The sequence below is a fragment of the Neomonachus schauinslandi genome, chromosome 2, assembly GCF_002201575.2.
Source record: "Neomonachus schauinslandi chromosome 2, ASM220157v2, whole genome shotgun sequence".
Classification (NCBI taxonomy): Eukaryota; Metazoa; Chordata; class Mammalia; order Carnivora; family Phocidae; genus Neomonachus; species Neomonachus schauinslandi.
The window spans coordinates 133,024,522-133,041,337 of NC_058404.1; the positions used below are offsets into that span (position 1 = coordinate 133,024,522).

At 41.2% G+C, this 16,816-nt stretch overlaps 1 protein-coding gene across 2 annotated transcripts in view; it reads left to right on the top strand.

Annotated features, from left to right (window-relative positions):
- The first annotated feature begins 6,934 nt into the window (after positions 1-6,934).
- KLHL8 (kelch like family member 8) overlaps positions 6,935-16,816 on the top strand; it is a 59,785-nt gene continuing 49,903 nt past the window's right edge. For both annotated transcript variants that reach the window (XM_021702376.2, XM_021702378.2), the window contains exon 1: positions 6,935-7,051. The gene's annotated coding sequence lies outside the window, so the exon portion shown is untranslated. The remainder of the gene's footprint in view (positions 7,052-16,816) is intronic.

Sequence of the window (16,816 nt, forward strand, 5' to 3'; positions counted from 1 at the left end):
TTACCTGCTTTCCTTTAGGAAGTCTTTATTATAGTCAGGAGGCCTTCTCTCCTCTCCACCTTCTAGTAACTATTCTTTTACTAACTCAGGGATACTGCACTGTTCCTAGGAGCCTTTCCTAGAGCCTATTCATACCTTTATCAAATTCTCCTCAGATTGCTCCTCAAATGTCCCGCAAGTTTTCTGTCAGCTGCCTGATTGAAAGGATGGTAAGGGGCTCCATTGAGAAGAGTGAAATGTTTGACAGAGCTTGAGGAAGGAGTTCATGTTGAGAAGTAGAGGCAGGTAAGATGGACATTTTCCTTTTAATTTTTTTCCAAAGAAAAATGATACTACAGATCTGAGGACAATACTCTGAGTGAAGTGTAAACATTCTTGACTGATGTGTAAATGGCTGCTTGCCAATGAGCATGCATCACATGTTCTCTATTCTGAGCTCTCTTAGGCCTCATCTGTTTTCTGCTCAACAGTTGTGAGCATAAAGGAAGTCTTTTTGTGGGTACCTCCACCAGGTAGGCACATATCCAATTACCCTCTGGTCTTCTATGATCCAAGCTTCAGCTGATGGTAAAAGTAGCAACTGAAACCTTCCAAATAGGCTGAACAACAGGCTATTCTATTCTAGTAATCCAGTTTGCCTCTGAGGAAATTGGCAGAAAGTTTTACTTCTGATTCTGCTTCCTTAAAAAATAAATGAACTCGGGCGCCTGGGTGGCTCAGATGGTTAAGCGACTGCCTTCGGCTCAGGTCATGATCCCAGCGTCCTGGAATCGAGTCCCGCATCGGGCTCCCTGCTCCTTGGGAGCCTGCTTCTCCCTCTGCCTCTCTCTCTGTCTCTCATGAATAAATAAATAAAATCTTTAAAAAAATAAATAAATAAATGAACTCATAACAATTTTTCTTGTTCAGTGTTGACTTATAAACTCCCAAAGAGAATCACTTTCAAAAAGGATCTGAAATTTGAGCTACTTTCTGGATCATCTTTGTAAGGATTATGGGTACACAAGTTCTAGATGATGGCTACACGACAGCCAGTAACTTAGGGGAAAGAGTTACATCTTCTGCAAAAGGTTGCAATGTGATAACCTCAAAGTGTGGTCTTAAAGTTTCTATGAAAAATGGTCAAGGCCTGGTGAAGTAAATTCACATATTCTGCCTGATTACTCAACCTTGATTTATCATTTTTTATCAGTGGTTTTCATCTGCTGATCTCTTCTTGGCTCCTGACTACTGTACCATGTTTCTCCGCTGACCCAGTGAAAAAGCAGTCCTAAATTGCTAACTAATAAGGAAAGAAAGCCTGCAAGCCTGGGCAGGCCACTGTGCCAGTTCCCAAATTTGGAAGCAGCCACATTTTGTTTATCAGATAGAGACATTATAAAATCTTTTTGCAACTGGAAATTCTCACCCCTCAAGGCCTGTAGTGAGATTGTTTTGGTGGTTTGATGGTCAGCAGGGACTCAGGCTCCTTCTGTCCTTCTTTCATCATCCTATACATGACTCAAATAACCTCTTGGTCCAAGATGGCTGCTAAAACACAAGCTATGACTTCCAGGGTGAGGGAAGGATGAGAGGATCCTCCCAGCTGAATCAATTCCCTTTAAGCAGCCATCCCCAAAACTCCATGCAACACCTGTACTTGGATCTAATGAATAGAACTTACTTTGTCAGAGAGGCTGAAAGATAATTTGTTAGCTAGGTACATAGCCACCCCTCAAGAAACCTGGAGTTCTCTTATTCACAAAGAAGGCAAGAAGATACTGTGTAAACACTTAACAGTATCTGCCATGCTGCATTTATTTTAATTTACATTAATATTTTAAAAAATAAACTTTTCAGAGATAGATTCCGTTATGACGCTGTGAAGATGTTATCAGAAGTCTAATGTAATATAGATCTATATCTTTAATGAAACAAGTACTTTTCTTTTTTTTTAATTTATATTTTTATTTATCTCTTTAGTAATCTCTATACCCAACATGGGGCTTGAACTCATGACCCCAAGATCAAGAGTTTCACACTCTTCTGACTGAGCCAGCCAGGCAAGGGCTTTTCATATAGATCATACATTTGGAATGCATGTCAGAATTGAAACACAATTGCATTTGTTTCTCTGTGTCAGTTTCTACCACGTATATGGATACAGTTTTGCTCAGAAGTGTATTGCAAGTATTTCAAACCCAGATGTTGGAAAACAGAGTTTCTCTAAATATGTTTTTCTGGTGTCTAAAGTGACAATACTTACAGAGTCGGGTAGGGATGGAGGCAAATTGCTCTCGTCCTGTCACTTCACGGATTGCTCTGGAGAGAATTCCATAGCTCCCCAGATACGCAGCTGAAAGCTCCACCATGTGTAGGTAAGTTCACCGGAAATGGAAAGTGATTTGACCTGGGCAGGATGGAGTAACAAAAGTGAAATGTTAAATATGGGGGGAAACTCAGATTAAATTATAAATTGTAAAAACTCACAAACACAAGTAATTTTCAAAAAGAAAAACTTAGTGCACAAATTGAACGAGCAGTGGCCATACCAAGGATGCTTTCTGTTTTAGCTATATCCACTGACCCACCCCAAACTACCCAAAATACTTATCACTCTAAACAAGAACTATGGATCTACTGTGTAAATATATTCTCAAGTAATGTTCTCTAGCCCAGAGCTGTACCCCACTCCTTCCACTCTTTTTTTTTTTTTAACTCAAATTCTGTCTTTTAGAGATATCCTGAAGCCACCAGTGGGAATTAGCTATTGTCCTTTAGGAAGCAGAGTTGTATAGTTGTGACAGGGTCTTAGAGTCTGCAAGCCTTAAATATTTACTATTTGGCCCTTTACAGAAAATATTTGCTCAAACCTTCTTTATGACACTTAGTTGATATGCATTCATTTATTGCTAGAGTGTTTATTAAACAGCTACTATATATCAAGTACTATGCTCCTACTTTCTATTTAAGAGTCTTTCAGATAAATGAAAGAGGTAGATAACTAATTAAAATGCTCACTGGTAAGTGCTACCTTTGGGGCAAAAATAGGTTGTTGCAGTGTGAACATAACTGTAAGGAACTAACCCAGAATTGGGGAGAGGGCACCGTAACCAGGGAAGACTTCCTCATGAAAATAGTATCTAAGTTAATATTGGATGTTGAGTGGGAGTCAGGCAAAGAGGGAGAAGGCACAGCAATTACAAAGGCCCAGAAGGAAATTAGGGAAATGCAAGTATTTCAGAGACCACAATGGAAAAAGGTTAGCAAAGGTTTAGAGATAGCTATGTCAGATTATTGGCAAGGGTAATGGTTATTAGAACCATCATAAATTAACTAAAATAGCATAAGCTGGGCCGCTAGACGAAGGCCAGAAAATGTAGGCATCCGGTGTGTTGTGGGGCAGAAGGCAGGAAGTGGTAGTTGTTAAAGGGAAGGTGAAGCACTTCAGTAAAGTTTGGTCGTGCCACAGGGTGATAAGATAAGGGTGGAGGAGGGGCAAGAAAGCGCAAGCCAGTGACTCTGACTTGGGCAGGGAGAGGTGGTCTTGCTAGTAGTGTTCAGGCTCTTCAAGGAAGTTCTATTCTGGCAGTCTCTCTGGCTGCAAATCTGTGCCTCCACTGCAAATGAAGATAAAAATTGTCCTCTTCATTAATCTTCCTAAATCCCTCCGCAGGCCACATCTGAAATTCTTTTGGAGATTATAAAGCCTTTTATTTCAGGATTAGAGATAAAGATGCCTTCTATTTTAGCTTAAAATGCAAATGTCAATTAAGGTTAAAACACTGTGATTTATTCAGACCAAAGTACATCAGACAATGAGTCAACAGATATCAGACCTTTTCCAGTTTTAATTTATGGGGCTTTGTGAGATTTAGGGAAGGGAAGAAAGATCTTCACTTATTAAGGCCAGCGCTGTTTATTCGAAATGGAGCTAGAGAGGAATCAGTAAAAGCTAAGAATATAATCCTTGTCAGATTTAGGAAATATGTGTTCTTTTCTTCAGTTGAGGTTAGGGAGGAAAAAGTTTTCCTTGACCCTTCCAGGATCCCTGGCTGGGTCTGAAGATGAAACTGATAAAAACAGATGAACAGGAGAAAAGTATACACATTTTATTGAACTTTTACACGTACATGGGCATTTTCCCAATGAAGACCTGAAGAAGTGACCAGAGTAGGAAGCTTTCATACCTTTTAGACAAAGAAGTAATAAATTTGTGACAAATTGACAAGACAAAGGGATTTGGGCTGGGGGTACTAAACAGTGAAGTAACTAGGAAGATAAGGGTAAGTTTAACAAGGTTTGTTTATATAGATTTCTTGGCCCTAAATTCCATTTCTGGTGATAAAAATGTCTTTCCTCTTGGTACATTTTTACATGGCAGGTTTTTTTTTTTTAAGATTTTATTTATTTGTCAGAGAGAGAGAGAAAGCACAAGCAGGGGGGATGGCAGGCAGAGGGAGAAACAGGCTCCCCGCTGAGCAAGGAGCCCGATGCCGGACTCATCCCAGGACCCCAGGATCATGATCTGACCTGAAGGTAGATACTTAACCAACTGATCCACCCAGATGTCCCTACATGGCAGTTTTATTGACTGTTTCGGGTAAGAAGGGTGAGAGGGTGAGCTGCAGAGTGACCTTCCTCCTTCTGCCGTTTTTCTCAAATTCCTTCAGCTTTATTCAATATGCCAACATGCTAACTGTGGGGGTAGAATGTCCTGAATCCCATCAAAGACATACCTTGTTTTGTGAGATATATATTTTTTAAAATAATTGAGAGCATTTCTTTTTTTTTTTTTTAAGATTTTATTTATTTATTTGAGAGAGAATGAGATAGAGAGAGAGAGCATGAGAGGGGGGAGGGTCAATGGGAGAAGCAGACTCCCTGCTGAGCAAGGAGCCCGATGCGGGACTCGATCCCGGGACTCAAGGATCATGACCTGAGCCAAAGGCAGTCGCTTAACCAACTGAGCCACCCAGGCGCCCAATTGAGAGCATTTCTGTGGACATATTACATTTTATTTATTTTTTTAAAGATATTATTTATTTGAGAGAGAGTGAGAACTAGAGAGAGCCCACACACAGAGGGAGAAGGGGAGAGAGAAGCAGACTCCCCGCGGAGCAGGGAGCCCAATGTGGGGCTCGATCCCAGGACCTCGGGATCATGACCTGAGCCCCTCCCCCTGCTTGTGTTCCCTCTCGCTGTGTCTCTCTCTCTGTCAAATAAATAAATAAAACCTTTAAAAAAAAAAAAAGGCCACTCTGCTCTATAAGCATTTTTTTTTTTTTAAAGATTTTATTTATTTGACAGAGACACAGCGAGAGGGGGAACACAAGCAGGGGGAGGGGAAGAGGGAGAAGCAGGCTTCCCGACGAGCAGGGAGCCCGATATGGGGCTCCATCTCAGGACCCTGGGATCATGACCTGAGCCGAAGGCAGACGCTTAAGGACTGAGCCACCCAGGCGCCCCTCTATAAGCATTTTTTATTTCATTTTATTTTTTTTAAAGTAAACTCTAGGCCCAACATGGGGCTTGAACTCATGACCCTGAGGTCAAGAATCACATGCTCTACCAACTGAGCCAGCCAGGCACCCCTATAGAGCATTTTTTAGGAGACATGGTACACCTGATTAAAAAGAAAACTTCAGGGCGCCTGGGTGGCTCAGTTAGTTAAGCGACTGCCTTCGGCTCGGGTCATGATCCTGGAGTCCCGGGATCGAGTCCCGCATCAGGCTCCCTGCTCAGCGGGGGGTCTGCTTCTCCCTCTGACCCTCCTCCCTCTCGTGCTGTCTCTCGTTCTCTCTCGCAAATAAATAAATCTTTAAAAAAAAAAGTTCATATTATATAAAAAATTCTATTAGAACATGCTTTTATTAAATACATATTGTATTGCATCATGCTTCCAGACGAATTTTATAATTGTGTGTGTGTGTATACTTTAAAACTGGTCTTGTTCTATTTTTCTAAGGGCATTGACATCAAATTTGCAAAATACAATGCTCTGAAGAGGAATATTCGAAATATTAAGGATTATTTCAATTTCTTTTATGTAAAAAAGGTGATGTTTTTTAGAAATGAAACTTCAAATTCAAGTAGTCATTTTGGGGTTTTTACATAAGATGCTACTACTTTTTAAAAAGTTCTTTTTCGAGCAAAATCAATACAAACCTATGCGTTAACATTCATAAATGTACCTAGGGTTGAATTTATTCTGACATAGATTCCTGGGGTTGTAAAACCTTGAGATTGTTCTAATAAAAGACACAGTGTTAGGAGAATATCCTTTTAAAAATTTTTCTTTGCTCTCTCTTAATCTCCCACCTCTACATTCCACTGACTTTATTGAAAAATTGGTTTATTTCAACATCATTTTTATTTGCAATGGTTTTTGCCAGTGTCTGCTTAGGTCAATTAACTGCTTCCTTAGGTTTATAAACTGTGGGTCTGTATTTATAAACACAAGCTGCTGTGTATATCCTCTGGGGAACATGTGGAGAAAGTGACATAGGAATAAAAACGGAAGCCTTCCCCCCTCCCCCACCATTTTTTAAAAAGAGATAGAAACCCAAGGAACACTCAACGCGCGTGGGAGGGGAGTTGATGGATATAAAAAGAAACTAAATTCTGTACGGCCACCGAAGTGAAGAATAACTTAAGAGATATTAATAACCTATCCAGAACTGTTTTGAGGACGTCCCCTACCTCCCCCCGGCAGCACAGCACCGCGAGTCCCTGAACTCTCTCACCGCCCCCGAGGACGTGGGGGGACGGGCACCCGGAGGAGGTAACCATAAACCACACCTCCCAGAGCGCAGTGCGCAGGCTCCGGCGCGCGCTCCGCTCGCAGCCCCAGAGACCGCCGCTCTCGGGGCTGAGCCGAGAGGACGCCGGGCGCCGGCCGGGGCTCTGCGGGGCCGCGCAGGAGGGCGCGCGCCCGTCGGGTGCTTACGCGGGTCTAGTGCGGCGCCGCTGGGTGCTGCGGGTGAACGCTGGGTTGCGGGAGCCTGGCAGGGCAGCTGCAGCCTTGGCGAGGCCGGCAGGAACCGAGCGGAGAGACGAGCCGAGGACCGAGGTAACTGCGTTCATTCCCCCCTCACTCCTCTCCTCCCTTTGTGCAGTGCTGTGGGTTCACGCCGAGCCTTCCCTTACCCCAACCCGAAATCGTAACGCCGCCCGGGCTTGCGCCTCCGGCTCGAGGAAACTCCAGCCTTACGAGCAGTAACTAAAACTCCGCGGCTGAGAGGGTTTGGGGCCCATTAAGCCGCTGCACGTTTTCTGTCGCTCCCGTTGGCGGGAGGAACAGGGTCGCCTTTCCCGGAGGAGGTCCCCAGCCTCTGGCTCTGTCAGCCGCGTCGGTGGCCCCCTTGGCTCTCTCCTCTCGGTCGGTCTTTCCGGGAAGAGAGGGACAGGCAGGTGTTTGGTGGGGTGCAAGGAACGAGCAGGAGCGGTGCGGCCGGCCGGGTTGGGGGGCCCGGGGAGGGCGGCCGGCCCGTGGGCGCGCGCGGCAGGTGGGCTTTCTCCCGGCCCTGCGGCATGGGGACTCGCAGCCCGCCCGGGACTGGCCTGCCAGGGGGCTTGTCGCCGGTCCGGGACTGACCCGCCGGAGGGGCTCGCTGCCTGTCGGGACTTGCCTCTCCGCGGAGCTCGCTGCTAGTCGGAATTTGCTGGCACTGGGCGTTTGCGGCTCGCGCGGTGGTGGAGACGCTGTGGAAGAGTGCCTCCTGGTGTGACACCAGCAACTGCAGCCCCTTTCAGAAGGCGCAGCCGCTCCGCGGAGTTCGTTTTATTGCCCCAGAGCCAGCTGTTTCTTCTTTCCACTCAGTTCTGGGCTTAGTTAACTTGGTGGCTTCTTCAGGCTGGGCGATTTGTCTACAGAGTTGGGAGTTTTCTAGCCCGGGGCTTGTCCTTTACTGGATTTGCACAGTCGTGGCGTTTGCGCGCCTGGGTGTGAAAAGCATTCTACGTATATTCCCACTGGGCAGTGTTCTACTTTCGTAGAAAATTGAACCTTTCTCAGTATTCCTTTTAATCTGTTTTAATAACATGACTATTTTTGGCCCTTTATGCTAATGTTATCCCTGTGGGTGGTTACCACATTTGGAAGATACTTTGGGGAAAGCTTCTCGAAAAACCTGGGTTGACACAAGTATTTTATCTACTAGTTGCACTTTTTCTTTTCTTCTTCTTCTTTTTTGCATTGTTTTTCTTTTATATAAGTCAATAGTTGTTTGACTCTTGCTGTTCTTCATTCTGACTCTATGAGGAAACCCTTTCTCCATCTCCCTTGAATCCTGACCCTGGCAGAGGGTCGACTTGGGAGAACAGAGGACTTCTGCTTGGCGGTGGCATTTTTCATTGGTTGCTGCTTTTCCTCCTCCCACTGGCACCCCCTTTAGTTTGTCAGTCAACTGGTGACCCACTTCAGACTTTTAGTCCCCTAAAATACCAAATAGTATGAACATAAATATAAAAAGGAATCTTAAGATACCTATACTCACACGTGCACTTAGCTTCATATTAAAATTTAAAACTAATTCTTTTAGCCTTTAATAAGATTACTGTTAATGGTTTTTTAAATGATAATATATGCTGTAATAATTGCACTTTCTGTATTCTGGCAGGAAGCTTAATTCACAGGGTAATTTTTAGAAGACAATTATTTCCTCATTTGTTAAGAAAACGAGGTAAATTTTGACACATCCGCCCCAGCCCTTTTGCAAAATAGAGTTTATATTTATGGCAGTTTTAGGTTCATAGCAGAATTGAGTGAAAGGTACAGATTTCCCAGGTACCGTACCTCTGCCTCCATATGCCCCCTGCCTGGCTCCACAGAGGCACAGCCTCCCCCACCATCAAAATTCCCACATGGAAATGGTACATTTGTTACAATCGATGAATCTACATTGACAGATCATTATCACCTAAAGTTTATAGTTTACAGTAGGGTGTTGTATATCATATGGGTTTAGACAAATGACACTTAAAAAAAAATCAAGAAATTTTGATTTGTAGAGAATGGAAGTATTGTTACTTAAAAAAAGACTACAAGGAATATTTTGAACATCCTAAAAGTTAATTTCAAATAGTTTTTGTGTTTTAAAAGGAATTGGATGTTTAAACTTTGTTTCTTATATTTACAGTTACATTTCTTAACATTGCATGTTAAGAATTAAAGAGATGAATGAGAAGGAATGCTTCATAGAATAACAAAATATCCTTATTTTTCAGTCCTAAAACTCATTAGCTTGACCATTTATTTTTCTGAAAACCATGTTTTATGTTAACCAATGAAGCAAGAGGAAATCAAACATTTTAAATACACTAATTTTTCTTTACTGATGTCAAGATGTATCTACAATAGAATGTGACCCATTAAGCTTTCTTTTTTTTTTAAATCTGTTTTCTCTGAGGGGTTTTTGTGGCAGCATCAGGATATAATAATGTACTAAGTAAGCTCAGTTCTGGAACTAGACAACTTAATTAGAATCCCAGCTCTCCATTTGTTGGCTGTGTGACCAGGGCAAGTTATTTTCTGAACCTCCATTTTGTTAGCTATAAAAGGGAGATAAGAGTATTGTTATTACGATGTAAAATCATTTTATAAATTAATACACTATAATGTTTATTGATATCACTTAGTTACATGCTGTATTTTAAAATGCTGTCAGTTGGGGCGCCTGGGTGGCTCAGTCGGTTAAGCATCTGCCTTTGGCTCAGGTCATGATCCCAGGGTCCTGGGATTGATCCCCGTGTCGGGCTCTGCCTACTTATGCTCTCTCTCTCTGTCAAATAAATAAATAAAATCCTTAAAAAAAATAAAATAAAATGCTATCAGTGTATTTTCAGGTGAATACTGGTTAAGTAAATACTATCAAACTTTTTTTTTTTTTTAAGGGCTGGCTTTACATGAGAGTTCATTGTCTGGTTATGAATGATTTAGTTGGGTCTTGTGAGTCAGGGGTAAAATTATGAAAGAGAGTCAAAGGTGCCTTGGGAAAATTTCTACTTCATCTTCCTGGTTCTTAACCTAGATCTATGGGCGTGTCCATAGTCTTACAAGAGTCTGAACTCTGTATATCTGTACTTTGTGGGGAAAAGACCTGTAACTTTCAACAGCTGTTCAAAGGGGGTTCATGGACAACCCCTGGCAAAGGTTCTAAGAACTGTTAGCATCAGTTATCTAGGCAGTCTTCTTTACTAAACGTTTTGCAGATTATTATTATCTTTAAAGTAAGTTCCACGCCCATCGTGGAGTCCAAGTTAAAAAAACTCAAACTCACAATCAAGACCTGAGCTGAGATCAAGAGTTGGACATTTAATTGACTGAGCCATCCAGGCACCCCTTGCAGGTTATTTTTAATATTAGTTTAGTTTTTTTTTTTTTTTGAAAGGTAATTTTTGAACCACCATGAGTGCCTGTTTTTCTTCTAGAACTAGAGGTTGATATTTATGATATACTGTGCTCATATGAATAATAGTGCTGCTGCTTATATGTGGAGATGACACTACTGATGGATCCATTATTGTTAGGCAGATACTGTCCATTCTTCCCCTCCCCTCCCGTCTTGATGGGCAATAGAATACTTGGCAAGGAATGATACCCTAATACAATCCAGCATGTTAGAATATTATTTTGAAATGCTAAAACATGATTTGGTTTCCTTAACTTAAAATTTGAACATTTTTTCTTTTCTCAACAGAACACCAAATGCTAAAGAAAATTATTTTGTCTTCTAAACTAGATAATGACATTTACATAGTATATTTGTTATATTTCTTCCTGTATAGCACAGAGTGTAATGTTTTATTAATTCTTAATTAATGGTTATTTTGACTTTCAGAATTTCTGGTTTGGAAAAAAATTCACAATCTGCTTAAGTAGATTAGATTATAATTTGTAATTTTATAACATTGAAGATTAATCTTATTTGCATTTGGGGAATTTTAGAGTTAGGTTAGAGTTCTAAGTTTGGGTTCATTCTTGTAATAGAGTTTGGAAATAAGCTACATCAAACTGCCGTATGTTTCTTGTTAGTATTAGGTTGCTGAGCTCTGAGGCTTTACAGTGTGAAGCCAGCTTCTTTTCTGGATCAGTTACCAGGCCAGCCACTCACAAGGCCTGAAGAGTATGGAGTGAATGAAGTAATGCAGCAAACTTAAGAATAAACCTATGCGGTGGAGTAATGTCTTTGGGTCTTTTTCCTTGAGGTGTCTTTTACTCTTCCCCTTTAATATTGGTCAGTGTTTTCATTTGAACGGGAAAGCTTTTCAAAGCTCAAGTTCTAAATCAATACTTGGAAATTTATGGAATAAAGTAAGCAGAAGTGTGTTTGGCTCTCTAGGTTTGCTTCTTATAAAATTAGTCTGAGAGTCTTATATAAATCTCAGAGATCAAGTAGAGGTGAATGCCAGCATTTGCATAGTACTTTCTGTGTACAAGATAAGTCACTATGCTGCATCTTTAGTTATTTTAGTGCCGAGGATTGCTTATTACTTTAATAATGAACGTTTGAGTTAAGTTAATTGGACATAAGTTAAAAAGAGGAATCATTTCAGGAAAAATTTTACTTATGGGAAGACTATCATTTTAAGAAGATGTGTGATTTTATGTGTATTCTCTTAACCCTTGAACCTTAAAAAATTCAAAAACGTTTCCTGCCTGGGGAGATTATTATTAATACCCCTATGTGAGTCCTTAAAATTCCTTTGTATATACCATACAGAGATATAGTTGATGTCATCTTTAGCCTTGTGGTAAGAGTGTCTTATAGTCAGGCAAGCCTATGTTGAGTCCTGGGCATTGCCACTTAATCAGTGGTGACCTTGGGTGGGTTTCTTAGCTTCTCTGAATCTTATTATCTACAGCTGTAAATATAGGAATAATACCTCTTCAGGTTGTCTGAGGACTGAAATGAACAAATGTTAAATATCTAACTCAAATAATAACAGTTACTATATAGTTTATGTGCCAGACGATTTATTAACTCAGTTAATTCTAATAATCCTATAAAGTTGGTACTGTTATTTTCACATTTTTACAGGTGAAGAAATGGAGGCTAATAAAAAGTTATATAACTTTACCAAGGTCATACAGCTAGTAAGTAGATAGTGCTAACTATCTTCTCTCTCCCTCTTCCTCTGCCCCTCCTATCTGCTATCTACAAAGCTGACTGTTGTCATTAAAAAAAAAAAAGAAATCAAAACAATAGGAATACTTAGGGTAATATAGCCAGTCCTCACCTTTTGCTTTAGTGAAAAATGCATCTGAATGTAGATCATTATAAAGCATATTTTATTTGTTTGCTGGAAAAAAATGGAGTATTGTGTTCCTGACGAAGGACTCAGGATCACATAATTTAAAAAAGTAAATTTATGAGGCGCGTGGGTGGCTCAGTCATTAAGTGTCTGCCTTCGGCTCAAGTCATGATCTCCACGTCCTGGGATGGAGCCCTGCGGCTCCCTGCTCAAAGGGGAGCCTGCTTCTCCATCTCCTGCTCCCCCTGCTTGTGTTCCCTCTCTCGTTGTCTCTCTCTCTGTCAAATACATTGACAGAGATAAAAAAATAAATAAATTTATAATAAAATTATAAATTATATATAAAATAAATATAATTATAAATTAATTATAAAATTATAATAAAAATCTTTAAAAAAAAATAAATTTATAATAATGTAATATTAAGTAATATATGTAATGTTATATTAGTAATGTAAAATTATTACAAAAGTAATAATCATTTATTGAATGCTTATTGTATACTAGATACAGGGTTAAATACTTCATATATTATTACTTCATTTAAACTTTTTAAAAAAAAGTTTTATTAATTTAAGTGCTCTCTACACCCGACATGGGGCTCCAACTCACAACCCCAAAATCAAGAGTTGCATGCTCTTCTGACAGAGCTAGCCAGGCACCCCTATTATTAGTTCATTTAAACTTCACAAGAACCTTACAAGAAAGGTGAGGCTCAGAGTGATTTTAAGTGACTTGTCCAAGGCTAACAGCTAATAGAGAATCCCAAAGCTGTCTGATCCTAAAGTCTGCTATTAATCACTAGTATGTGCCCTGTGTTACATATGGCTAACAGATTTCTCTAAAAATCAAGGCAACCAGGGCACCTGGCTTAGTTAGTTAAGCATTGGACTCTTGATTTAGCCTCAGGTCATGATCTGAGGATTGTGGGATGGAGCCCTGCTTGGGGCACTGTGCTCAGCAGGGAGTGTGCTTGAGATTCCCTCCCCCTCCCCTTCTGCCCCTCCTCACTGCATGCACGGGTGCTCTCTCTTTGTCTCTCTCTCTGTCTCTCTCTCTGCCTCAAATAAATAAATCTTTAGGGGCACCTGGGTGGCTCAATTGGTTAAGCTTCTGTCTTCGGCTCAGGTCATGATCTCAGAGTCCTGGGATCAAGCTCCAGGTCAGGCCCCCTGCTCATCCGGGACCCTGCTTTTCCCTCTCCCTCTGCCCCTCTCCCCCCTCGTTATTTCTCTCTCACTCAAAGAAATAAATAAAATCTTTAAAAAAATAAATCTTTTAAAATATATAATTTATATTTTAAAAAATATAAAAATAAAGGTAACAGCTTAGGGAATTTTAAATAGAAAAAAAATACTCTCACATTTTAGAAGTAAACAGTGATTACCTAAAACTAGGGTCTTACAGGCTAAACTCAGCTTGCTCTCACTTTTTTTTTTTAAGATTTTTTTTTAAAGATTTTATTTATTTATTAGAGCACAAGCAGGGGGAGAAGAAGGGAGAGGGAGAAGCAGCCTCCCCACAGAGAAGGGAGCCTGATGCAGGGCTCGATCCCAGGACCCTGGGATCATGACCTGAGCCGAAGGCAGGCGCTTAACCGACTGAGCCACCCAGGCACCCCTTGCTCCCATTTTTTTTTTTTTAAGATTTTATTTATTTGACACAGACATAGTGAGAGAGGGAACACAAGCAGGGGGAGTGGGAGAGGGAGAAGCAGGCTTCCCGCCGAGCAGGGAGCCCGATGCGGGGCTCAATCCCAAGACGCTGGGATCATGACCTGGGCTGAAGGCAGATGCTTAATGACTGAGCCACCCAGGCACCCCTCTAACTTCTGTAAATAAATTTTTTTTTTTTAAAGATTTTTTTTTTTTTTATTCATGAGAGACAGAGCGAGAGAGAAAGGCAGAGGGAGAAGCAGGCTCCCAAGGAGCAGGGAGCCCGATACGGGACTTGATCCCAGGACCCTGAGATCATGACCTGAGCCGAAGGCAGACGCTTAACCATCTGAGCCACCCAGGCGCCCTGTAAATAAATTTTTATTGGCGTACAGTCATACTCATTTCTTTATGTATTGTCTCTGGCTGCTTTCATACTACTATGGCATAGTTGAGTGGTCATGAAAGAGACTGTATGGCCCACAAAGCCTAAAATGTTTACTCTTTGGCCCTTCACAGAAAGATTACTGATCCATGACCTATCCAGTCCTGTTCTTTTATAAATGAAGAAACTGAGAGTTGGAGAGATTAGGTAACTTCCCCAAAATGTAACTAGTTAAAATCCAATTATCCTGATACCTAAGTCACTCTTACTCCTGCTATACCATGCCACCTCTTTTTATTTATTTTCATTTTTAAATTTTATTTATTTTATTTTTTTAAGATTTTATTCATTTGAGAGACAGAGATACAGAAAGAGAGCATGAGCAGGGGGAGAGGCAGAGGGAGAGGGAGAAGCAGACTCCCTGTTGAGCCAGGAGCCCGATGTGGGGCTCGATCCCAGCACCCTGGGATCATGACCTGAGCTGAAGGCAGACGCTCAACCACCTGAGCCACCCAGGCACCCCTAAATTTTATTTTATTTTATTTTATTTTTTTATTTTTTAAAGATTTTATTTCTTTATTTGACAGAGAGAGAGACACAGTGAGAAAGGGAACACAAGCAGGGGGAATGGGAGAGGGAGAAGCAGTGCGGGGCTTGACCCCAGGACCCCGGGATCATGACCTGAGCCGAAGGCAGACGCTTAACGACTGAGCCACCCAGGCGCCCCCTTAAATTTTATTTTTAAGATTTATTTATTCTAGAGAGAGAGCAAGAGTGCACAAATGGGAGGGGCAGAGGAAGAGGGAGAGAATCTCAAGCAGACTGTGTGTGCTGAGCATGGAGCCTGTCGCAGAGCTCATTCTCACAACCCTGAGATTACGACCTGAGCCGAAACCAAGAGTTGGACACTTAGCTGACTGTGCCACCCAGGCACACCCCTGTTTTTATTTTTTAAAGTTTTAATTTATTCATTTAAGTACTCTCTGCACTGAACATGGGGCTCAAACTCACAACCTCAAGATCAAGAGTCACATGCTCGGGCGCCTGGGTGGCTCAGTTGGTTAAGCGACTGCCTTCAGCTCAGGTCATGATCCCAGGGTCCTGGGATCGAGTCCCGCATCGGGCTCCCTGCTCTGCGGGGAGCCTGCTTCTCCTTCTCCCTCTCCCACTCCCCCTGCTTGTGTTCCCTCTCTCGCTGTGTCTCTCTCTGTGAAATAAATAAATAAAATCTTTAAAAAAAAAATAAAAAAAAAAAAAAAAAAAAGAGTCACATGCTCTTCCAACTGAGCCAGTCAGGTGCCCCATGCTACCTCTGTTTAAGTTCTATAAAATCAGCAGCTGTACCTTATGGTCATTATATAAGGGACTTTAAAGCATTATAAAACGTTTATGACCTATAAGAATATTTAACCTAGTTAATACAGGCACGCTTGCTGTAATAACAGTAAATACTTAGTCATTTCCCTTTCGTTCATAGAATTTGATGAACTTTTGGGAATATACTTTATATGCCCCATTCTGTAAATTTCTGTGACCCACTTTAAACTTATGTTTCCTTATTTTCCTCCACAGATATCTCTATAATAAATAGAGACTTGGAATCATTTCGTTAATTGATTCCAAAACAGCAATTGCAGTTGGAACCATCTTGTGGTTGGAAACCTATCACATATACATCTTCTTTTCTTTTTTTAAAGATTTTATTTATTTATTTGAGAGAGAGAGAATGGAAGAGAGAGAGCACGAGACGGGGGAGGATCAGAGGGAGAAGCAGACTCCTGCTGGGCAAGGAGCCCAATGTGGGACTCGATCCTGGGACTCCAGGATCATGACCTGAGCCGAAGGCAGTTGCTTAACCAAGTGAGCCACCGAGGCGCCCTCACGTATACATATTTACAAAATAGAGATCATACATCTTGTATCCAGTTTTCTTTCTCCTTACTTTTGCATTATTCATGGAATCTTTTAAGCATTGAGGTGATATGATCTGATTTGAATTTGGGAATGATAACTGGCAGCTGTAGGAAGGATGCCTGGTGAGAAGAGGCTGTTGGGAAGCTGTCATTATAGCTGTGAGATGATGGGGCCTGGGACTAAAGTGGGATTGCTGGAGAAGCAGGGCCAACAATATGAGAGGAACTGAGGAAGTAGAATGTATGGAACTTGGTTATAGTTTGGTAGAGTGGATTGGGAATTTTGAGTACATGGGAGCTTTCACGTTCAGTGGGGAGCCTTGATCATCCAGACTAGTTTGGGTTCTCCCATAATATCCAGTATATCTCTTTACTGTTGCCTTTACGACGTTATTATTATCATCTGTTTTTGTCCCATCTGGATAATTCAGGCTCATTAATGGTAGGAATTATGTCATGTCTTAATCATCTTTTTAGGGGAGACTTATCTTAGATAATCTTTTTAAAGATTAGATTACTTTTGTGCATACTTTTTTTTTTTTAAGGAAAATAGAAGAGATAGATAGGTTAAGGTGTTCCTAAATTTCTTCACATTTAGAGTCTGATTCTTTTGAAGCAGTTTTTATCTC